This window comes from Ranitomeya imitator, chromosome 1 (assembly GCF_032444005.1).
Source record: "Ranitomeya imitator isolate aRanImi1 chromosome 1, aRanImi1.pri, whole genome shotgun sequence".
NCBI classification, from domain to species: domain Eukaryota; kingdom Metazoa; phylum Chordata; class Amphibia; order Anura; family Dendrobatidae; genus Ranitomeya; species Ranitomeya imitator.
In genome coordinates, this window is record NC_091282.1 from 905,706,617 (window position 1) to 905,725,080 (window position 18,464).

Genomic DNA, 18,464 nt, shown 5'->3' on the forward strand with positions numbered 1-18,464 from the left:
GAGCAGGGAGAGTTTGGTAAGAGGGAGGCCGATTAGTAGAGAGTTACAATAGTCCAGACGAGAATGAATAAGAGAAACAGTAAGAGTTTCTGCAGAGTCAAAAGTAAGAAAAGGGCGAATTCTAGAAATTTTTGGAGATGCAATAATGAACACCATCAAAAAAATAACTGTACATTATACATGTGATCAGGCTGCAGTGCAGGTGCCACCGGGGCTTGCCTGCTGCAGGTGATTTTATTTCAACATTATTATTATTATTTATTTATATAGCACCATTAATTTCATGGTGCTGTACATGATAAAGGGTTTACATACAGAGTTATAGATATCGTTTACAGTAAACAAGTTTACAGTGACAGACTGGTACAGAGGGGAAAGGACCCTGTCCTTGCGGACTTACATTCAATATATACAATGCTCATTATGTAAAACAGGGGGCAGGTCAGTGAGGGATAAGTGACCTGTCAGAAGCCATACTGGTGAATACCGAAGCAGAGCACCACATGAAGACACCCCCAACAGGCCTCCCCGAAGCACAGGCATATCATTAACCCCTTTCTGACCTCGGACGGGATAGTATGTCCGAGGTCAGATCCCCCGCTTTGATGCAGGGCTTTGGCGGTGAGCCCACATCAAACCTGGGACATGTCAGCTGTTTAAAACAGCTGACATGTGCCCACAATAGTGGCGGGTGAAATCGCGATTCACCCGCCGCTATTAACTAGTTAAATGCCGCTGTCAAACGCTGACAGCGGCATTTAACCGGCGCTTCCGGCCATCCGGCCGCAAATGAGCGCATCGCCGACCCCCGTCACATGATCGGGGGTCAGCGATGTATCAGATTGGTAACCATAGAGGTCCTTGAGACCTCTACGGTTACTGATCCCGGCTAGCTGTGAGCGCCACCCTGTGGTCGGCGCTCATAGCAAGCCTGTTATTAAGCTACATTGCAGTGATCTGATGATTGCTGCTATGTAGCAGAGGTGATCAAGTTGTGCCAGCTTCTAGCCTCCCATGGAGGCTATTGAAGCATGGCAAAAGTTAAAAAAAGTTTAAAAAAACGTGAAAAAAATATAAAAGTTTAAATCACCCCCCTTTCACCCCATTCAAAATAAATCAATAAAAAAATTCAAACCTACACATATTTGGTATCGCCGCGTTCAGAATCGCCCGATCTATCAATAAAAAAAAGGATTAACCTGATCGCTTAATGTTGTAACGAGAAAAAAATTCTAAACTCCAGAATTTAGTTTTTTTGGTCAAAAGAACGTATCAGCACCCAAATGGTATCATTAAAAACGCCAGCTCGGCATGCAAAAAATAAGCCCTCAACCGACCCCAGATCATGAAAAATGGAAACGCTACGGGTATCGGAAAATGGCGCAATTTCATTTTTTTAGCAAAGTTTGGAATTTTTTTTCACCACTTAGATAAAAGAGAACCAAGACATGTTTGGTGTCTATGAACTCGTAATGACCTGGATAATCATAATTGCAGGTCAGTTTTAGCATTTAGTGAACCTAGTAAAAAAGCCAAATTAAAAACAAATGTGGGATTGCACTTCTTTTGAAATTTCACCGCACTTGGATTTTTTTTCCTGCTTTCTAGTACACGACATGCTAAAACCAATGAAGTCGTTCAAAAGTACAACTTGTTTAGCAAAAAATAAGCCCTCACATGGCCATATTGATGGAAAAATAAAAAAGTTATGGATCTGGGAAGGAGGGAAGCGAAAAACAAACACGGAAAAACGGAAAATCCCAAGGTCATGAAGGGGTTAACTCAAAACTGAAAATAAAGATTAAACCACGAGATAAATTTAATCAACCAAGGGATCATTTTAATCAGTATAATGGTGCCGACCTGACACTGTCTGGAGGTTACTCAGCACAATCCTACTGACAGATTTCCTTTAAGTAATTTTTTTGTCTTGTGGTATTTCTTCAAAATGGTGCATGTAGTTCATGAAGTTTGCACACAAAAAATCTTTAAGAGCAAAAAGTCACATGTAGTGATAATTGAGCGTGCTCACCACTGTTCTATTCTTTATCGAACATCGGGGTGCTCAGGTACGCTTGTTACTCGATCGAGTATGGCGCCATGCTCAAGTACCCGCCCTGCATGTTTGGTTGCTGTTAAACAGCCAGTGTGCATGTAGGGATTGCCTCCCATACATTGTAATACTGTAGCCATGTTGGCTACTGACATTACTGTGATTGGTCGGCCGCATTGCATCGGGTATTATATAAGACCCGGCACACTCTCCTCTGGAAGCAGTTCAGGGAGAGTTGATATACGAGGGAGAGATTACATTAGAGCAGGCATATAGGCAGTGTTTAAAGGGTATTCCTGTCTCCAAGATCCTATCCCAATATGCAGTTGGTGTAATAATAAGAAAAAACCTCCAACTAGAAATGTAGCATAATATTTTTGATTCTCTTTGCGTCTTTCCTCATGTACGGCTTTGCAGGACCTTAGGTATTCATGGTTACGACCTCTGATATAGTGACAGTTATTTAGTTGCTAGTGGTCATAACCCTGGATACCTCAGGTCCTACAATACCTGCACTTGAGGAAGTCATTCCCTCTTTACCAATTTAGTGCCCAAAATGTTGTCACACAGATCCAATGTAGTTCAGATTCCTCGATTTTGTCTCCGGAGCCTGTGAATAGCAGCAAAGTCCCTTATACAGTATTAAATACGTTGCCTCATGAATGGCACAAAATTTGTAACAGAAACAAAAAGGTTTGCTGTTTTCTGGCCATTCCCATGAGAAAGTTAATAAAAGAGATGAGCAAGTAAATTTGAGTGAAATTGGACTCTGTTCAAATTGTACAAAAATCCACTCACACCTATGCTTCTCACTATCACCCGTCTGGTCCTTGTCATATATTGTGATCCTGACCAGTCGCACTTAAATCCCCCGGAATCTCCCGATGAATCAGAACTTCGATGAAGCACAGGACACTTTTGCACTTGCATGCACAAAATCATGGCATACACGGTGTCACTGTAAGGATGACAGGATGACACTGTATGTGCACACGTTCAGGATTTCTTGCAGAAATTTCCTGACAAAAAACGGACATTTCTGCCACAAATCCGCATGCGTTTTTTTTCGCGTTTTTGATGCGTTTTTTGCGCAGTGTTTTTTTTTTGCTTTTTTTCCAATGCATTAAATAGCGGGAAAAACGCGAAAAATCTGCAAAATTAATGAACATGCTTCTTTTTTTACCGTGATGCGTTTTTTTCGCGGAAAAAAACGCATCATGTGCACAAAAATTGCAGAATGCATTTTTAATGATAGGATGCATATGTATGCATTTTTATGCATTTTTATCGCGTCTTTATAGCGAAAAAAATGTGATAAAACCTGAACGTGTGCACATAGCCTAAGGAGTGTGGGCTGGACTTTTACTTTCCTACCACTGAAGATACCAATCTCATTATTTTATGTGTAATGTGAATAGTGTCCTGCATCGTGTAATATGTTCCTATGTAATATAATATACTGTGTTAGTAATGTGAGAATGCATAGTTTACAGTAGGATAAGCATAGGTTAGGACATAGTTTGAATTTGGGTATTAAGATAAGTAGTATAGATAGTGACTGCAGACAGATAGTGATGTTCAGGTAAGGTAAGTGTTAATGTTCGAGACTAGCCCATAGTGGGAGAAGTCTTAGGGCAAGTGACTGCTTACTGTAAAAATTGAGTGTCAAATGAGCAGTGCTGCCATAGGGTGATTCAGAGTAAGGAGAGACAAAAGTACAGGGATAGGGAGATCCTGAAGAGAGAAAAGACAAAGAGTGACTAAGGCTACGTTCACATTTGCGTTGTTGGGCGCAGTATCGGTGACGTGACACAACCAACAACGCATGTACACAACGCAGCGTTTTGCGACGCATGCGTTGTCATAAGATCCTACAGATCAGGAATTTCGGCGCAGGGAAAACACTACAAGTAGCGTCCTCTGTGCCCTGTCTTGTGCGTCTATATGACGCTTGCGTTGTAAAACGCAGTACAACGCATACCGGCGCATGTCCATGCGCCCCCATGTTAAAGATAGGGGCGCATGATGCATGCATCAGTATGCGTTGCCGATGCTGCGCCCAACAACGGAAATGTGAACGTAGCCTAATGAGTAAGAGTGGCCTTCAGGAGAAGGGTTCTAGGAACAGGAAGCAGTACCATGAACCAAAGAGCTTGTGACATAGAAAGCGACGGACCTAAGCAGGTCTGAGTACAATGGACTAGTGGGTGTCCCAAGTGCGAGAATTCCAGGGCACCATTGGTGGAAGAAACAGGATGCAGAACCACAGAGCAAGTAGGAGGCTTCCTGGTCAGGACTGTAGTGTTGAAGCTGGGTGGTGATGAAGTAGGGAGAAACCAGTGTGCCTCACTAGCCCTGGAGTAACCTATAGTGGAAGTATGTTGTGTGACAAGATGCTTCATTAAGTTATTGCAATTTTAAAACGAAATAGTTACAATTGTACCTACTCAGCCGGACGAAGAGAAACATCTATAAGACTTCAAACTTGCTGTTATTGGTGAGCAAATTTGTTCAGAAAAAGATCGCCAAACATAAATTCGGCAAGAATATGGCACATTCGGATTCGTGATCAGAAACACGAGCAAAGTTTTATAAAATAGGAAAAAATCAGTAACATTCGGTAAAAGTGTGGGAAAATATTTGCATTGCCACAAAAGTATTTTCAGAACTATAGCAACGATAATGGTGGTGTATCAGCATTTGGCACGTGCTTGATGAGTCACAGTGTCTAGTGGCTTTAGGGAGAGGCTCACTAATTCCAGTAGATGACACTTCCAAATTGGACTTTGGGGTCTCTAACGTTTGGGTCGATTACTCTCTATGCTGAGGCTTATGTGCACTCCGGAGCTGAGGGCAATTTCAAGTCTGCTACTTTCGCCCAACAGCACGCACTCCCATGAGAGCAGATTCCTAAGCTGATGTCCATTCTGGTAGCTAATGGGTCCATTTTACCAACCCCGATTTCCCATCATCTTATTCCTCGTACTCTCACTATGTCTCCAAAACATCAGGAGACAGTCTCTTTCCTCATCATCCCGGAGAGTATAGATGAGGTACTTCTGGGGATGCCTTGACTGTGCCTCCATTCTCCCCAGATTGATTGGTCGACAGGGAGCATACAGAAATGGGGCAGTTTCTGTGAGAATCTGTGCCTTAAGGCCCAGGTGACCGGGGACGAGATCTATGTACTATCTGATTTTCAGCCATCTGGTCACTCTGAGGCACATATCAGAAAATGGGGTGGTCTTTCCTGTACTAACAGAGCTACTGTGCAGTTGGAGCAATAGAGAGCTTCGGCCGCTGAGTGACATCACATCCATGCCTCCAAGCTTGTGGCGACTTTCAAGCTGGCAAACATCGCCGTGGAGATGCTAGCGGAGGGGAATGTTAGGCGTTGAGATTCTCCCTCTGCATGGGATAGATCCCAAGCCTTAACTGCCTCTTCAGTCTCCCATTCGGGCTCGGCCACTGTGGGTGCTGCTGAGCATAGATGTCGGTCCCAGCGTCTTGCTCAGGCTCATGGTGTTCGTTTGGTTACTGCTGGCTCTCCAGCAAAGTCTATGTTAACCAGCGATAGGCAGCGGCAACCTGACGCTCTGGAGTCTAAGTCCAGAAATCACCTTACTGAGCATGTCCGTGATGTGGCGTCTTCCTATTGGTGGTCGGACGTCTCTCTCTGGTGATGTAGCAGCTCCGGATTGGCCATCAGAAAATGTATCGGCTGGCTGGGCGTGAGTGTTTGGAATGGAGCCTTTTGTATAAAACACCCTAAATGGTATCATTTTGTGTGGCTATGTGAGTGAAGACTTTACCACTCTGTCTGCATGTGTTGTATGTTTGTCTAGCTTTGGGACTGTACACGTAGGCAGGCAGCTAACGTCAGTGGAGACAATTAGCCATTTGGCTTAGCATCTGTTACCTATATGTGTGCACTTAGCACAGTAGAGCTTCAGAGCTAACTCACCCTAGTTATGGCATTATGCTCAACATCTGTTTAGTTTCTGTGTGCGATTGACACAGCTCAGTTGCAGAGCAAGCTTTTTGCTCGTGCTTTCCCTGTGACATTTAACAGGGCATGGCGCTCAGTATACGTTCAGCATCTGTTTCGTTCCTGCGTGCAATTGACACAGTTCAGTTGCAGTGCGGGTTTAGTTCATGTGCTTGTCCTGTGACATTTAACTGGACATAGCACTTAGTACTTGTTTCTACTGTTCCTTCCTTTTCACAATAAATGACGTTAACTCAGTGTGTAAAGTAATCGCTCGCTGTCCGTTCCGTCATTGCTCACTAGCAGCAGTTTATCTTCTCTGCACAGTGGACCCCGGGTTGCAATTGTAATTTGTTATTCATTTTTAATTAGTGCAATCTGCTAACCCTAACAGCATGTTTAGTATGTTAAACATCGTTAAGCTTAACAGTTATAATAGTTTCATAAATTTTATCAACTTTTCCATAATTATTAACAAACAGATGATTGCACATACAAAAAAGAAAATTAAAAAAAAAACATAGGCCTCCTCCATATCCCCTCAAAGCCTCCTTTCCATCGCCAATACATGTGTGTTTTCTACCATTTTAGTAGAAAAAATAGCTCAGCGATTTGCTCATAATCTAGGAAAAGTAGAAGAAGAATGTACACAGCTCTGCAATATCTTCTTCAGAGATCTGTCTAGCATATCTATATTCAAAAGTAACTTTTTAGCTCACTTAGAATTAAAAGGTCGGAGAAACGCAAAATGCAAATTACAAGGTAGATGGATCTTATACACATTTACAGAATAGGCTGATTTTAGTCTATTGTGCATGGGAACCTTATTTAAAAAGTATATGATAAAACACAAAAACATTTTATCACACATTCTACAACTTAAAAATTAACAACTTTGATAGTTTCATTCATTTTAGCTACTTTTCCAAAATAATCAGCAAACAAATAGTTGCACACCTAAAAATAAAATTAAAAAACATAGGCCTCCTCCATATCCCCTCAAAGCCTCCTTTCCATCGACAATATAAGTGTTCTTTCTACCATTCTTATAGAAGAAAAAATAATCTGTTTGCTCATAATTTAGGAAAAACGCAAATAGAATGTTGTACGAAACACTTCATTGTCTTTCAGAGATCTGTCTAGTTTATATCTTTACGAGTAAACTTGTAGCTCGATTTACATTACACTATGCTCGCTTCATGCTTTGCTAATTAGAAGTACAAGCTCACATTGATATGGTCTATAACCCATTATATCTTGATCTGGGTACCAATACTGGTAGTTATGAGAGCGATTCTATGTCTTCTTTTCTTTTTAGAAATGTAACAAATGGCAATGTCACTTGTTTGATAATGCCTCTTAATTTGACCTCACACATTGAATGGCTGTCAACCAAGCGAGAGGTATTCCTGTTCAGCTCTATACAGATGCATGCTCAGTTTGACCAAGTATGCATGTGTTGTAAGTAAGGAGAAGTGAGCAGGTCAATTTCAGAAACTTTTGGCGGCAGCTTACCTCAATTGGGGACAAATGGATCGCAATGTTTTATTTCTTTAAGTCCATATTTACTCCTTTGCATAGATAGAGAAAATGTGGCCAAACACATAATGCAAGTTACAAGGTAGGCCGTGTTTGTTCAAATCTGCAAAATCGGCTGATTTTAGTCTAATATGTATGGCAACTTTTAACGTCTAAAGTCCATTACAGAAAGAAATCTATTTCTTCATACATTTTTTTTAAATGACTCTTGTATTGATCTCTAGCCCTTTTGACTTGATAGTTGAATGATCCGTTAGAAGATCAACCTTATGCATGACTGGATAGGTCTGTCAGGGTCTTTTCTGCCATTACTTTTACTGTGTCAAGATATCGGGTTGCTGTTTTTTTTCTTTGAATGTTCCTTCTACTTTTCTGGTGATGAGGTCCTTCTCCAGTGATTCCTCTCTTGGTATGATGTGTCCAAAGTAGGAAATTTGCAGCCTGGTGATACTGCTTCAAGGGACATGTCTCACTTGATTTGATCCAAAATTGAATATTTTGTTCTTCTTGCCATCCATAGTATTGATATCAACCTTCTCTAGCACTACATTTTGAAGGTGACGATCCTTCTGTCTTGTTTCTTTATTGTCCAGGTTTTTCATCCATATGTTAACATTGAAACAACCAAACTATTTACACATACTCCTTACGCATCATTGCACAAAGTATGTGTTAGGTGTCGGGATTCTCCCGCTGCACGGGATAGATCCCAAACCTTATCTGCCTCTACGGTCTCCCATTCGAGTTCGGCCGCTGAGGGTGCTGCTGAGCATAGACGTCAGTCCCCGTGTCTTGCTCAGGTTCGTTCGCACTTCAACTTTGGGCATTAACTCAGGGTTCGTCATTGGTTAGTCAATTTGCCATCCCATTCCGCACTCTGGCTTCTGAGTTGGAGTGGCCTGATAAGATCCTGATACCTATCTTTTGGAGGGGTTTAGCGGATCATGTTGGGGATGCTTTGGCCACTAAGGAGATTCCCACTACTCTGGATGAATTCATATCCATGTTCACTCGAATAGATCTTTGGGATGTCAAGCAAGGATTGGAGCAAGTTCAGAGTAGATCTGGGATTCGGTTGGTTTCGAACATCACCAATCTCATGAATCCACCAACTCAGGTTGTTGATCCTGTAGATCCCTTGGATGTCTCTCGAGCGGAATCCGCCACCCACTTGGTACTTTGTTTTGCCTGCAGGCAGACTGGCCATTGTGCAATCCGGGGATGAGGGCAATTTCATGTCTGCTACTTTCACCCAAGAGCACGCAATCCTGTTAGTGCAACTTCCTAAGCTGATGTCCATTCTGGTAGCTAATGGGTCGGTCCATTTTACCAACGCCGATTTCCCATCATCCTATACCTCTTACTCTCACTATGTCTCCAAAACATCAGGAACAGTTTCTTTCCTCATTATCCCGGAGGGTATGGATGAGGTACTTCTGGAGATGCCTTGGCTGTGCTTCTATTCTCCCCAGATTGATTGGTCAAAGGGGAGCATACAGAAATGGGGCAGTTTCTGTGAGAATCTGTGCCTTAAGGCCCAGGTGACCCGGGATGAGATCTAAGTACCATCTGATTTTCAGCCAGCGAGTATCTCTGGGGCACATATCTGCAAATGGGGTGGTCTCTCCTGTACTAACAGAACTTTCAAGCATGTCAAACTTCGCCGTGGGCATGCTAGCGTGGGGTAATGTTTGGTGTTGGGATTCTCCCGCTGCATGGGACAGATCCCAAGCCTTAACTGCCTCTGCAGTATCCCATTCAGATTCGGCCGCTGTGGGTGCTGCTGAGCATAGATGTCGGTCCCAGCGTCTTGCTCAAACTCGTGGTGTTCGTTTGGTTACTGCTGGCTCTCCAGCAAACTCTATGTTAACCAGCGATAGGCAGTGGCAACCTGACGCTCTGGAGTCTAAGTCCAGAAATCACCTTACTGAGCATGTCCGTGATGTGGCGTCTTCCTATTGGTGGTCGGACGTCTCGCTCTGGTGATGTAGCAGCTCTGGATTGGCCCTCAGAAAATGTCTCGGCTGGCTGGGCGTGAGTGTTTGGGATGGAGCCTTTTGTATAAAACACCCTAAATGGTATCATTTTGTGTGGCTATGTGAGTGAAGACTTCACCACTCTGTCTGCATGTGTTGTATGCTTGTCTAGCTTTGGGACTGTACACGTAGGCAGGCAGCTAACATCAGTGGAGGTAATTCGTCATTTGGCTTAGCATCTGTTACCTATATGTGTGCGGTTAGCACAGTAGAGCTTCAGAGCTAACTCACCCTAGTCAGGGTTTTATGCTCAGCATCTGTTTAGTTTCTGTGTGCGATTGACACAGCTCAGTTGCAGAGCAAGCTTTTTGCTCGTCCTTTGCCTGTGACATTTAACAGGGCATAGCACTCAGTATACATTCAGCATCTGTTTTGTTCCTCCGTGCGATTGACGCGGTTCAGTTGCAGTGCGAGTTCAGTTCATGTGCTTGTCCTGTGACATTTAACTGGACATAGCACTTAGTACTTGTTTCTACTGTTCCTTCCTGTTCACACTGAGTGACATTAACTTAGTGTGTACAAGTAATCGCTCGCTGTTTGTTCCGTCATTGCTCACTAGCAGCAGTTTATCTTCTCTACACAGTGGACCCTGGGTTGCAATTGTACTTTGTTAGGCTGGTTTCACATTTGCGTTTTTTGCCGCAGCATTTGTACCGCATATAAATGCATGCGTCGTGTTTTCCTATATTTAACATTAAAAACGCATGCATTTTTTTTGTTCGCGTTTTGCCGCGTTTGACGGCGCATGTGTCGTTTTGTTGCTTGCGTCTTGGCGCGGAAATGCAACATGTAGTAATTTCTAGAGGCGTCTATTTGCCGCCAGGAAACGCATGCGTTCGATTGCGCAAGGTTTGCGTAAAAAAAACGCATTGCTGTCTATGTAAACGCATGGGTTTTTAAGCACATGCGTTTGGATGCGTTTTTGAATGCATGCGTTTCAATTGAGAAAACCATGTCTAGACACTGATAAGCCACCCCCCACCATCAAGGTGATAAAAGGGAGGGTGTGGACAGTTTCAGATCACTTCTCACCAGACTCTGAAGCAGACGAGACACAGACAGGCTACATATTGGAGGATAAGAAGACCCTGAACAATGTGAGTATATCCTAGCCAATGCCTTTATTTTCTATTTTCTGTCTCTACATGTCCTAATTTCTGCCATTTCTTTCTTTCTACATGCATCAGAATGTCTTCTTCGGATTCTTCATCTGGTGAGAAGTTGCGGCCAGGACAGTCAGAAGTGGAGCATGTCAGTGAGGTGAGTATTTGCCTCGTCAGATTGGTAAGTATTCACTGTCACATCGACATATGTGACAATTTGATTTATCCTTTTTTTTAGAGCTCTTCTACTGCGGCACAGACAGGGCAGGAGCAGCGGAGTCAAGGACGGTGGAAAGACGGCAGCGGGTACGTATACAAGGGTGACTGTCCTCAGTGTAATATTCTTGAATCTTCCGTTCTTTCCACTCGTATTTATTAACTTTTTTCTTCTGGAATCCTTTTGTATGTTGACTTTCCTATTCATGCCATTTCTCAGCATCATTTTTCTTTCTTTTCCTTATGTAATTGAGCAAACTTTAATGACTTTCTTTAATTTTTAGGTTTCACAACGGGACAATGACATGATAGAGAATGACCTCTTTATCACCCTGGTCCAGGAGTGAGTCCCGTTGTGGGACAGCCGGGATCCACTGCACTCGAACAATACCACGATCCGGCGGTTATGGAATGAGGTGGCCCAAGCGATGTGGGATGGCTGGGAGAATGCCCCGACACGGGTCCGAACTGCATTTGGTAAGTATTGCACTGCAGTGTGAAGCAGCAGAGACCTTGGCCGTGCTCACTCGACTGTGTGTGATGAAAGAAACTCTCAGGAGTTTCTCTCATCACACACAGTTGTGTGAGCACGGCAAAAAGTCAATTTTCTGACCATAATGTTTTTTTTTAACAGTGGGCAAAGTCAAAACACGTTGGCGTTCGATGAAGGACCGCTTCAACAAGGACCTGCGTCAAGAGAGCCATGTTCCCAGTGGTTCAGGAGCAAGGATTTTTAAAATTCCACAGGATTTTGTGTCTGGTAAATTTTTGATAATAATTTTATTTTTCCTTTTTCCACAGCACATACAGCACGACTGTCGGCCCAGGTTCTGGAGCGGTCCTTCATCCGACAGCCACGGACTCGTCCCAGCCATCCAGCAGCGCAGCAGCAAGTGGGCCTTCCACACTAACTGGAGACCAGGGAGCTGGTCCATCAGGTCTTCCCCTTTCGCAGTCCTCTTCCACTGCCCCCTTTTTTTTGGGCTCATCCCGGCAGCGGCAGAGGGCTTCGGACAGGTCACTCATGCCCGAGTTTTTGCACTTGAGCTCGGTTTTACACGAAGCAATCAAGGCTTTAGGTGACCGAATGGATGTTTCACATAACCTCTTGAATGCACGTATCCAGGAGGTCACCAAAAGTCTTGATCAAGTGAAAGCCGACCTCCAGAGGCCAGCTCATCATTTTTTTAACCAAATTGAGCAGGGCATGTCGGAACACCTTACTCCTGATCTCCAGCTGAGTGTCATGCAGGCCTGCAATGCTGCTTACGTGCAGGCTATGCAGCAGAGTCGGCATTTCCAGCAGACAGTGGGGGCATATCCACCTGTGCCTTCATTGTCACGATTGTCCTCAATGCCGACCTCTGCTGCATCCCACTGCACGGCCACCTCAATTCCTTCCACAGCCGGACACCACTACAGCACCACCATGCCGAGTGCAGTTGGACATCCCACCGCCACCACCATGACATCCACTGCTTCTGCTTGGACCTCCTCCACTGACACCATGATGCAGCAGGACCCTGGCATGGCCTTCCATACCGCCACCTCCACGATGCAGCAGGACCCTAGCATGGCCTTCCGTACCGCCACCACCACAATGCAGCAGGACCCTGGCATGGCCTTCCGTACCGCCACCTCCACGATGCAGCAGGACCCTGGCATGGCCTTCCGTACCGCCACCACTACGATGCAGCAGGACCCTGGCATGGCCTTCCGCTCTACAAGCGCTATGGACTCTGGCATGGCTGCACGCTCTATGAGCACTATGGACTCTGGCATGGCTGCATGCTCTATGAGCACTATGGACTCTGGCATGGCTGCACGCTCTATGAGCACTATGGACTCTGGCATGGCTGCACGCTCTACGAGCACTATGGACTCTGGCATGGCTGCACGCTCTACGAGCACTATGGACTCTGGCATGGCTGCACGATCTACGAGCACTATGGACTCTGACACAGTGCAGCCGGACCCTGACAGGTCTCCCGCCACCATGCCATGGCATATGAGCCAACCAAGACCTCCCCCAATCAGGCAAACCAAAAAAAACCCAGAAAAAAAACAGAGGACTCTTAGCATTCCTCCCCCTTCACCTACCAATGTGTCTGTAATGTCAGGTTTGTCTCACCCTTCCAGTGCGTCTCAAGCCTCTCATGTGTCAAGCACCATCCCCGAACTTCCAGACCCTTCTAGTTTCATTGCCCCTTCTCCTGCCACCTCTGCGTCATCCACGGTTAGCCAGGCCTCAGTTCTTCACACCCCCCGTTTACATCACTCTACCCCAAGCCGGCGCAGTAAAAAATAATTTTTTGAGTTGTTAACAAAATAAAAAAAAGTTTGATTTGCCACAATAATGTTTGGTTTATTGTGTCTTCTACCGCCGGCAACACACACCGTGCGCCAAGAAACGTCGCCACACACTTACTTTTTGGGCCACATCATATCTCCAGTAGTTAAAAATAAAAAGACTGCAGCTTTGTGTGTCTTTAGTATACAGATATGAGGTGGGCCAAAAAATATTACATGTATCTCCATAATCTCTTTTTGTCTGTGCCTAGTGTGGCAGTCTGAAGAGAAAATGGTGGAAATACAGTGCAAACCTCTACTGAACAGGTCAGGTGTCAAAAAACTCATTAGTTATGACACCTGATCTGTTGAGTAGAGAACTGCCTTGTATAATCTCCATTTTCTCTTCATTATACATAATCTATTACACACAAATTGAGGGGACAATGGTGGTCACACGCTACATATCTATGCTCACCTGCACAGGTGTCAGAAATAGTGAATTCATGAGCCTGTATATGTTTATCATGAATTCAATATTTCTGACACCTGACTTGATGAGTATAGATAGTGTGACAGTGATTGTCTCTTCAATTTGTGTCCAATGGATACAGGAGAAGAGAATCATGACGCAATGACGTCAACAAGCTTACCAATAAAGCAACATGGCTGCCATTGCTGGCAGTATGTGGCCAGTGTTTTATATCAGTATTTGTAAGCCAAAACAAGGAGTGGAACAATTAGAGGTAAATTATGATATTAACATAATAACTAGCACCTCTGCCTTTATCACCCACTCCTGGTTTTGGATTACAAATCTGATATTAAATACAGATCAAATACTGCCAGGACAACCTTGGTTTGGAGAGGAAAAAGATAGGAGAGACGGTCAACACAACCAAAACTAAAGTTTATTAATGAGAAATATTATTATCATTGTAGAAAATTACTGGTACAGATGTAATTACAACATGACTTTTAAACAACATTGTCCTGCCATGACACACGTCCAATATCTGAATCAAAAAAGGCACTCTACTGTTCTTCGGGCCCTGGTCAGTCTGTAGTTAAAGATCCTTCTAGTGTGGTTCAAGTCCCGACTGGAATATGGCTTCAGTAGGTTTTCACACATCTGGAAGGCCTCATCCCCAACCATAACAAATGGCATCGGTGGACCTTGAGTGTTGGGGAGAGGTTGTGGCGGTGGAAAATTGAAATTGTTGCCATACACACGGCAGCCCATATCCGAGTTCTTGAAAGTCTGGGAATCGTTGCCATGACCAAAAGCTCCAATGTCCACGGCGATGAAGGGACAGTTCACATCGGCTATTGCCATGAGCACCACAGAAAAATATTTTTTGTAATTGAAGTACTCCGATCCTGTCCTGGCTGGTTTGATAATGCGAATGTGCTTTCCATCCACCGCTCCTAAACAGTTGGGGAAATCACACACATTCCAGAATTTTTCTGCAATTTCAAGCCACATGTCCAAAGTGGGTAGGGGTATAAACTCATCCCGGAGTACATTCCACAAAGCCCAGCAGGTGTCCGCAACTATTCCAGACAGAGTGGATATTCCAAGCCGCTATTGGAAGTGGAGGGATCATAAACTCTCTCCGGTGGCCAGAAATCTGGAAAAAAAGCAAACACAAAAAAAACATTACAATCTATTCTTTTTATGGTGTGGTTACGATAACAAAAAGAAAGGAAAATACACAAAAAATGCATGTCAGAAAACACTAAATTTGGACTGTCGTTGGTTTAGGTTTTGAACGTACCTTAATGTAACCAGCAGACGTTCCTCGGGTGGAATCTCTCTACAGAGCTGGGTGTCCTGTCGCCGTATGGCTCCTTGGATATGAGAAAGCAAATCCGGAACGAGTCTTGCAACATTCTTGTGTATTCCTGGAATTTCTCCGGGTTGGCATTAAGCTCGGCATAAAGCATGTGATAGGCTCCACAACTCTCACGTAGTTCGATAATGGGGTGCCTCCAAAAACACCTACGTTGTCTCCTTCTCCATCTTTCGCGATTTCTGTCTTGCTCCCAAGCAAAAGAACAGGCAAGAAACAGCTTGAAGCTGATATCCAGGTTGAAATAAAAGCTCTCCATGCGAAGATCCATCATGACACAGGATACAGTAGCAAACTGTTAAAATTTCAGAAGCTCTAGGGTCTATATATAGAGATCCCATCATACATGCCCTCTGTAGTCCCATTGGCGGTGTCTGGTTATCTTGATTTTTCTCTTGTGAAATTTCTCATCATGCGCACCAAAAACACAAACGCAGGAAAAAATGCATGTAAACGCGTACAAACGTGCCGTTTTTTTAACCGCATACGAAAACGCATGCATCTAAAAACGCTGCGTTTGTACGCGTTTATATGCGTTTTTTCCACCACTTGCTGATGCATTTTTAAACGCTGCGGATTTAAATGCAAATGTGAAATTAGCCTTATTCATTTTTAATTAGGCAATGTGCCAACCCTAACAGTATGTTTCATATGTTAATCATCGTTAAACTTAACAGTTATGATAGTTTCCTAAATTTTATCAACTTTTCCAAAATTATTAACAAACAGATGATTGCACACACAAAAAAGAAAATTGAAAAAAAACATAGGCCTCCTCCATATCCCCTCAAAGCCTCCTTTCCATCGCCAATATAAGTGTTCTTTCTACCATTCTTATTGAGGAAAAAATAATCTATTTGCTCATAATTTAGGAAAAGCGCAAATAGAATGTTGTACGAAACACTTAATTGTTTTTCAGAGATCTGACGTATATCTTTACGAGTAAACTTGTAGCTCGATTTACATTACACTATGCTCGCTTCATGCTTTGCTAATTAGAAGTACAAGCTCACATTGATATGGTCTATAACCCATTATATCTTGATCTGGGTACCAATACTGGTAGTTATGAGAGCTATGAAACGTGATCATGTGGCTATCGCTTCAAAACTGAGGAACAGTAAGGCTGGTTTCACATTTGCAGTTTTTTTTTTGCGTTTTTGCGCAAAAAAACGCAAAACAAACGCATGCGTTTTTCCCTATACTTAACTTTAAAAATGCATGCGTTTTTTGCATGCGTTTGGATGCGTTTTGACGCGTTTTGACGATGCATGCGTTTTTTCTCTGCATGCGTTGTGTTGCAGAAATGCAACATGTAGTAATTTCTAGCTGCGTTTTTTTGCCGCAAAAAAACGCATGCTTTTTTTGTGGCAAAAAAATGTATTGATGTCTATGTAAATGCATGTGTTTTTATAGAAAAACCCAAGAATACACACTGATAAGCCACCCCACAACCCTAACTCTAACCCTAAGGGATCCTAACCCTAACCCTAAGGGTTAGGGCTAGGATCCCTAGGGTTAGGGTTAGGGTTAGGCCGGGGACACACACAACGTATAAAAAAACGGTCCGTTTTTGACGGACGAGAATCGCACAAATTTTAACAAAACAGTGATCCGTGTGCAGTGCGAGGATGCGATTTTCTCGCATCAAATGATCCGTTTGACATCCGTGTGATATCCGTATGGCATCCGTATGGCGAGATTTTCTTGCAGGCTTGCAAAATGGACATATAACGGTTTTTCCACCTGAAAAAATTTAAATCATCACCAAGAACATTATTTAATGGCCCTAAACACAGGTGCCACCCACCAATCTATGCAGTAGAGTCCCTGCTTGTGTTGGTGCACTTCGGATTGATGAGCAACATGTTTGATCGACTGACTTTCAACACCACAGAGCGTGTGCTTTTCAACTGGGTACTTTCCCAACGTTTTGGCCAGCCATACCCAGTTATTGTAGATCCGAGGAGGCGGAGACGGATGTGGGTACATCCACTTATCAAGCAACGTATCACTAAAGGCCATTTCAGCCGTCTGTATGCTGCTCTGAGGAGTAATCCGGACAAGTTCTTCAACTATTGTCGGATGAGGATTCAAACCTTTGACATTTTGTTGGAGATTTTGCATCCAGGGATCACGAAGAAGGACACCAGGATGCGCAAATCTATTTCAGCTGAGGAGCGCCTTATCCTTACCTTGCGGTATGCCTTAATACTAATTGACCCAATCTGTTACACATTTTTTGGTCGATCCCCCTTATTCAAATTAGATACTTAAATGGTTAAGTAACTTCAACATCATTTGTCCTTCTTTTCTTACATTAAATTTTTGCAAAGATCAAAGCCATAGCATGTCCTTAATGTTTTTTTTTTTTTTAGGGTTTTATTGCCCCATATAACCCTGTATTGTGTTAATTTTATATCTGAAAACAATATTCTTTTGTCTTTTAGCTTCCTTGCCACTGGCCTATCATATGCGGCCCTGCATTTAGAGTTTTTATTGGGCAAATCTACAATTTCTGGGATTGTGCGGGATACATGCACGGAAATCTGGAGAAGACTCCATCAAGAGGTGATGCCTGAACCCAAAATTGCAGACTGGTTACGTATTGCTCAAGGATTTCCAGACACATGCCAGTTTCCGCACTGTATTGGGGCTCTTGACGGAAAGCACATCCGTGTGTGTAAGCCGCCAGGTTCAGGGACCCAATTCTATAATTATAAACAGTTTTTCTCTGTAGTGCTGTTGGCCCTAGTCGACAGCAACTACAGGTTTATAATTGTAGATATTGGGGCCTATGGGAGAACTGGAGACTCTAGAGTCTTCAGTTCTTCCATTATGGGTCGGCGGCTGCGCAACAATGAATTGGATCTCCCACCCCCAAGTCACATACCAGGGGCTAATTTGGATGCGGTCCCTTACATGATGGTAGCAGATGAGACCTTTCAATTATCAAGGAACGTCATGAGACCCTATCCACGGAGAGGCCTGGACTACCGGCGCAGAATCTTTAATTTGCGTCTTTCCCGTGCCCGCCGTCTGGTCGAGTGTTCATTCGGCATTCTCAGTGCAAAATGGCGGGTCCTTCAGTCTGCAATCCAACTGAGTGAAGGCAATGTAAATGGCATGATTAAAGCATGTGTTGTTCTTCACAACTTTACAAGAGACCATGATTGCCCATCATCTGCTGCAGATGACATTGATTATGCAAATACTGTCTTGACCACTACACATGTTCGTCCTTCACGTCGTCAGCCCTCTGGCCTAAAAGTTCGTGATGTTTTAACCAATTTTTTTGTGTCACCAGAGGGATCTACGGTTTGGCAAGACAATGCTGTTTTGCCTTAATTTTGATTTAGATTCTAAGTTAATAAATCACATAATTTG